Source organism: Crocodylus porosus, unplaced genomic scaffold (genome assembly GCF_001723895.1).
Source record: "Crocodylus porosus isolate Cpor-Errol unplaced genomic scaffold, CroPor_comp1, whole genome shotgun sequence".
Taxonomy (NCBI): domain Eukaryota; kingdom Metazoa; phylum Chordata; order Crocodylia; family Crocodylidae; genus Crocodylus; species Crocodylus porosus.
The window spans coordinates 15959012-15966255 of NW_017728886.1; the positions used below are offsets into that span (position 1 = coordinate 15959012).

The following is a 7244-nucleotide window of genomic DNA, read 5'->3' on the forward strand; positions in this document are numbered from 1 at the left end:
GGCCAGTCCATTAAGGATGGCCTCTTTAATAAACTTTTCTAAGATCTTCCCTGGGATAGAAGTCAGGCTGATGGGCCTATAGTAAGCCAGATCCACTTCCCTCCCTTTCTTGAAGACTGGCACCACATTGGCCTTCTTCCAGTCTTCAGGCACTGCACCAGAGCGCCAGGAGTTTTCGAAGATCTGTTCCAGGGGCAGGGCTATGATGCTCACCAGCTCCTTGAGTACCCTGGGGTGCAGATTGTCAGGGCCGGCTGACTTGAAGGTATCCAGCTTCTCAAGACGTTCCTTCACGAGGTCAGCATTAATGGAGGGCAGGGGATCTCCTTCACCCGGACCTCCCTGTACCATAGCAGGCATGGGCATCCCATCGGACTGATGAAAGACCAACACAAAGTACCCATTTAACAGGTTGGCTTTTTCCTGGGCGTCAGTTGTCCCATCTGGTTCAGCAGGGGTCCAACGTTGCCCTTGCTTTTCCTCCGGCTCCCCACACATCTGAAAAAGGACTTTTTATTGTCCTTGATGCTCGAAGCTAGTTGGAACTCAGTTGCAGCCTTGGCTTTCCTGGTTTGCTCCTTGCAGAACCGGACCAGTGCAGAATAATCCTCCTTGAGGGTGAATCCCATCCTCCATCCTTTGTAGGCTTTCTTTTTAGCCTTAGGAGGTCTGCTAGGTCCCTGGAGAGCCATGGGGGCTGCTGTGCCCTCTTGCTCTCTTTCCTCCGAGATGGAGTAGACTTAGCTTGTGCATTGAGGATTGCTTCCTTGAGGAGCAACCATTCTTCTTGACCTCCCCTCTCCCTGAGGTCATGGTCCCTTAGGGCCTGACTGACAAGCTTCCTGAGCTTGTCAAAGTCGGCTTTTCTGAAGTCAGGGACTTCCATCTTGCTGACTGACTTGCCAGCTTTACAGCAGATGGTGAAGGTGATCAGCTCATGGTTGCCGTCACCCAGCTTCCCATCAATCACTAGGTCATCAATTAGGTCACCCCCAGTAGCCAGTACCAGGTTGAGCAGTGCTTTGCCTCTCATTGGCCCATAGACTTCTTGAGTCAGGTAAAGGTCATCCACGCACAAGAGGAAGCTTTGCAACTACTCGGATTTTGCTGAGTGATCCTCCCACGAGATGTCCGGGTAATTGAAGTCACCCATGACAACCATGGTCCTGGAGCATGTGGCCTCAGCCAGTTCCTGAGCAAACACCTGGTCAAGCTCAGAACTTTGGGTGGGAGGTCTGTAGTAGACTCCCACTGTTGTGTTCCCTGTGCTGCGTTCCCCACGGATTTTAACCCAGAAGGTCTCCAGTCATCCACCTTGGTCACCAATATCAGCTTGCAGGGACATGTAGCTTTCCTTAACATAGAGAGCTACACCCCCGCCCCTTTTATCTACACAATCCTTCCTGTACAGGGTATAGCCATCTATACCCGAGGTCCAGTCACGGGTGGAGTCCCACCAGGTCTCCGTTATCCCTATGACATCATAATTACTTGCATTGAGCTGGAGGACAAGCTCCTCCTGCTTGTTTCCCAAGGTCCTGGCATTTGCGTACAGGAAAGCAAGTGTCCCCTTGGGGGCTCTTGCCTTGCCCACAGATTGTACCAGGACTGGGGCAAGGGTGGGCTCCCTTAAGTGCCTTGGCCCGCTGGCTTTGCAAGTGTTGCTCAGTGGGCCAGCAGTGGCAGTAGTCCCCCCCATCCCCCAGCAGGCTTAGTTTAAAGCCCAGCAGAGCAGGTCTTTAAACTTGAAGCAGCAGACTTCCCGAACTAAGGGGTCAGGGCAGCAGATTACCCCCTCAGGATGGAGTCTCCCACAACAAACACCTTGAGAGTGTCTTGGCAACTCAGCAGGCTCTGCTGGAGCAGCAAGAGATGCGTACCTGTTGCTAAGCTCCGGCGGGGCGGGGGCCTTGGTGCGGCGGGCCTTAGGGCCCTTGACCATCTTGATCTGTGCCCCTGACTGGACAGAGTGGGAGGTCCTGGAGTCCTCCTTTGTCCTGGAGGGAGATGGTGGTCTACCCTCCGACTCCTGGGGGAGAAGGGCCTGGCAGTAGGAGTCAATCTCCTGCTCACAGTCCCTGATGGCACGCAGACTCTGGACTGTGGCCTCCAGCTGGAGTGCCAGAGACCCCAAAAGGGAGCAGAACCCACACGGGGAGGTGGCCATGCTCCCAGGCCCCAGAGCCTGAAAAAGGGACAGGCAGCCCCCGCAGCCGAGAGCCAAATATAATCAAATGTCTAGGATTTGGGTCAGTTCAGCTTCAAAGTTTTTCCTGGCTTGTGCTAGCAAGGAGCTGCTTGGGGCTGGGGAGAAGGGAAGGAGGGCAGTTAGAGGTAGGGCACACATGTATGTGGCTGGCATGCAGCCAGGCAGGGTGGTAGGAGCAGCCCCAGCAGCTGAATGCAGGTAAGTCTGTGCGGGGCAGGGGTTGGAGGGCCAGGGCTTGGGAACTGTCCAGAAGACTATGGAGGGGAGGGGGTACATGTGTACACGTGTGTGGCAGAGATGGGCTGTGGCAGGGCAACGAAGGCAGGCAGGGATGTGCCTGCCCCTCCAGTGAGGGAAAGGGGTGGGGGGACTTAAGGGGCAACAGTGAGCTGCGTGGCTGGGTTGGCAGCACCAGGGCCAGTGCCTGTGCTTGCTGGTGGGGGCAGCTGGAAGACACTGCAGGGCTGGGGGGAGGGGGGAAGCGGGGGAACCTTAAATGAGGGAACTTCTATATTTCTTTGTTCCTCACACTGAAGACAACAGGTCATGATTCACTGCCACAAGGATGATGGTATAGAGCATCCTTCTCATTATATCCTTTTTCTCTAATAAGAACTTCCTTAGCTAAAACACTTTCACTTATTCATAAACTTTCTATTTACCTGCTAAAAAATGTATGGATGGGCAGAAGAGAGCAAACATTGTACCCTGCTATTGCTCATATCTGCCCCTCTGGGTCTTCTGAGTTTACTCTGTTTTCTTTTGCTAACTAGCATAAATGATTTTATACTACTATCAGCACTCCAGAGTAAATACGTGAGGAATAATAAAAAGTGGTATCGCTCCATCAACAACATAGCAAGTTGCTGCACTTGGGTTCCAGTATTTCTGTTTATGCCTTACACCAAACAGGAAGGGGTAGTTCTGAGCAAGGCAGGCTGAAATGCACAATTTTCCAGTTTGTGAGAAATTTCAATTGTTTAAAATTTGGTTTCAGCCCAAATGAGGGGCTCCTGGAGTCACAGATCCTGGAAGTAGGAGGTTTTACTGCTCTGATGCAGCCTGCCTGATCAGTTTGAAAACACTGGGGTCCCTACCAGCCTAACAGTCTCTAGCGGTGACTTTGAATCACAGAGTTGCAACCCTGGGAAGTTTTGGACAAAGCATTTATTTATTTATTTATTTTTATATAAAGGCAACATAACTAATTTCCAAACAACTCAAGCTACTGTCTAAACATTATGGTGTTACTTCCTCTGGGAAGATGTGAGCCATTATAAAGGTTCTGGAGTCCTAACTCAGCTAGCTACTTCACTGTTGCACGTTGTGGATCTGAATGTTACTTTACTGTTCCATAAGTCTATTTGCACAGTACTGCTGACAATGCTTACCATCCTTATTAGATACTTTGTTAATATTTCTCTTTTTGGTTTTTTTACACACTGAAGAATCCCTTAACATAAAATCTCGACCTCCAACATAAATAGATGACAGCAACAGGAGGAGATTTGGAAAGCATTTCATAGACCTAATCAGTAGGCCTGTGCGAAGCAGCTAGAATTTACTGCGGATTCGGATTATTTCGGGGGACAGTGATTGGATTTGGATTCGAGTCACTGTCCTGCATCAATTCGGATGAATCCGAAATCGGAGATTTGGCTGCTGCCTGATCAGCTAGGCCCATCCCCTGCTCGCTCTCTCAGCCCAGCAACGGCTGCCCTGCCACCCCAGCTCCCAGCATGCTGAGAAAAAAAAGCCCCGACTCAGCAGGTGCTGCTGGGCAGGGAGGCAATCCCTGCTGCCCCCCAACGCCCCGTGCTGTATGGGGGACTCTGCATGAGCCCCCTGGCCCTCTCCTAGCTCCCCCAACCCCCCATGGTGGCCCCACCCATCTCAGCTCCGGCCCTTTAAGAAAAAAACAAAAACAAGAAAAACCTGAGACTCACTATTTCTGCCCAGCAGGGACCAATCCCCACTGCCCCACACCACATGGGGGCCTCTTCCACGAGCTCCCCGAAGCCCCAAGGCTGCCCTAGGAGTGGTGAGTCCCAGGGTTTTTCTCATTTTTTTTCTTCTTAACAGACTGGAGCTGCAGCAGACAGGGCAGCCATGGGGGTGCTGGGGGAGCAGAGCCCTCCCACACAGCATGAGCAGTGTGGGGGGGAGTAGGGATGCCCCCCCCACCCAGCAGCACCCGGTGAGCCAGGGCATTTTTTTAAAGCACCAAGAGCTGGGGCGGGCAGGGGTCGGGGGCCTGGCAGGGGTCCACCATGGTCCCCTCCCTGTTCCCTGAAGATTCGGAGAGCTTCAAATTGATTCAGACCTTTTAATTGGTCCCCTGATTCGATTCCAATTTGGAGATTTGGCAACTGAATCGGGCTGAATCTCCTCCAAATCGAATCATCACCCTAAGTTTTGCACAGCCCTACTAATCAATTAGAGTGCCCAAAAAGAGTTCTAAAATGATGCCCAGAGTCCCCATACACTTGCAAAGAGTAAAAAAAAAAGCTGGTCACCTGCATGTTTTTCTCTCTGCTGCTGAACTTAAAAATAAGCTGCAATTGATCAACGAAGATTAAAAAAACCCAAAACAGACAAATAAGGTATTAAGGTTGTGCACACTTAGTTTTGACCAAAATGTAAATCAGGTCAGCTACCAGGTTCCAGGCAGCACAGTACCATGAAATACAAGAAATCCCAATCAATTCAACCACCTGCTTCACCGCTGTAGTAGCTTGAATCTGATCTTTCTGTAAAAGCCTTACCTAACATTTTCACGTAAATGTAGAATTTAGGGCATAAGTACCTCCATAAGCAAACAATCCCAGTCTTTTAACCTCCCCATTATAGTAGGGCAAATGCAGCTGTGCCATTAGTTTTCCCCGCAGTTTTATCATCCATGTCTATTAATTCTTTTTTTTTTTTTTTTTTTTTTAATATTTCTTAATGAGAAGCAGAGAGTCAGACTGCTCCAAATCACTGAGTTTTGTTTGTTCATTTTAAGTTAAACAGGTTTAATTTGGTCCATCTCTCTTTGCAGGTCATACTCTCAAAGCACTGTAGCATTTCAGTTGCCCTTCACTGAACCCTCACCAAGTAAGATATAACATATGTTGTTAGATCGCTAACATGTGCATGAGTTCACTACGGGTTGAACAGGTCTGACTGAATTATGGACACTGAACCACCATTTTAGTGTCCCTAATTTGATTGTTTTTAGAGCCTGTTCAGAGGCTGTAAACACATTTGGGTTTTCCCCTCCCCCCCATATCACACGGTTAATTTTGAAGAAATTCTCAGATCCAGAACAATTGATACTTTTGTTCCATTGCACTAGCCTCTTTCCCTTTTATTTGGCTTTGTATAGCATACGATTTATTTTAATAACATCTTTGACTCCGAACTAAATGGAGCAAAATCATTTACAATTATCTACAAGCCTTAAAACATATACATTGCTGTTTACCCAGGTAATTTACACTTCATTTTGCTTTACATGTGTGCATTTTAGATACAAGCATTCTTGCATTAATTATTACTGAGCATCTTAGAAGTTGGATTTTATCTGAGGTGTTTTGGGATGGGGGGGAGGTTAACTAAAATATCCAAACAACTTCAAAAATAAAAACAAGTGAAAAATTTCTGGTTCTGCTTAAGTAAAAGTGGGACTATAGGTGCTATGGTGGCAGAGTCTTTGCATAATTAACCCATCTTTCATCCCCCAGGTACACTTGGGATTTGCTCTATAGCAGCTTGAAAACCTAGTTCTCTTTTTCTGCAGTGTATTTATCGAGGAAAAAGTCTGCTTAGATGCACCATCTGGTTTTCAAATAAGTTTTGCTTTTACTCAGTTTATTATAGAGAGCTGCCTAAGACTGAAGGAGGTCAGTGACTTGACTAAGGTCATGCTTGCATTCTGGAGCTTGCTGACCTCCATTCCATACTCCATCAGGCCAGGGTGCTTCTTAACATTTGAAAAATATCTGAACGGGTAGCAGCTTTATCTTTGGAACAATAAAACAAGACAAAGTGCAGAAGAAAGGGAAGAACCCCACGCTGGCCTGACGCAGACAAAGAAGACATCCATTCCTAGAATTCTTATTGGCGAGTCTGCTCATTAATATATACATGTACAGCTAAAGATCTTTGTTAAGGTGTGGCAGTTCATTGATTGGGAAGGCCGTTCATATGGACTAGGAACAGAAATTACACATAAGCTGATATAAATTGGAAACCAGTTCAAATATGCAACACAACTGAAGTTTGAAAGCCGTTTATGTGCACTAAAGTGGTGAAACCAGTTTAAGATAAACCTGGATGTATGTAGTATCAGGCTTTGCTGATTTAGGTTAAACCAGTTTCATGAAATTCTGTCCCAGATCCCCTCCAGACTCACGTTAACTCACAGTCCCCCAGCATCCCAGGATACTTTGCACCTCCCCTGTAAGTCTCCCCTTGCAGAGTGGATGGGCTAGCTTTGGCCCAAGCTGTCTGCTCCAGCTGAGCAGGAAGGCATGCTCTAGTACATGCCCTGCACTTCCCCTCTCCCCCTCCCTGCTCCAACCCCGCAGTGGCCCAGGCCAGAATCCAGGCACATGGCTGCATTTTCAGAATGCTTGGAAGAAACCAGAGTTTTCTAGCCCAAATTCCATGAACAACATATATTTGTTCAGTTTCAAACATAAGATCGAGCTAGTGCTTCTAAGGTGGAAAACCAGTTTAGCACAAATTTAGATTTTCTCCCTCATCAAGAAAAAAAAATATTGTGGATGTATTGTTACTATCAGTATTCATCAGCAGCATTCTCAGAGCAAGTATTCTGGCATCACATTAGCACATGAGAAAAAAGGTGAAACGGATCAAAAATGAAACACTTCTGTTCAATTGTCTTGGCTGAACAAAATTAATAAGAGGAAAGGTGGAATATAATTTAAACAACTACTTTAAATGCCCAAAAGATAAAAATAAAATAGTGGAAAATAAATTATATTTTAAAATTTCTTTTGGTTTCTCTTTCTTATTTTTTAAAGAATAC

At 47.2% G+C, this 7244-nt stretch overlaps 1 protein-coding gene across 1 annotated transcript in view; it reads right to left on the minus strand.

Annotated features, from left to right (window-relative positions):
• The window catches only part of PTPRN2 (protein tyrosine phosphatase, receptor type N2), an 870593-nt gene that overhangs the window by 97726 nt on the left and 765623 nt on the right, over positions 1-7244 (minus strand). The window lies entirely within an intron of this gene.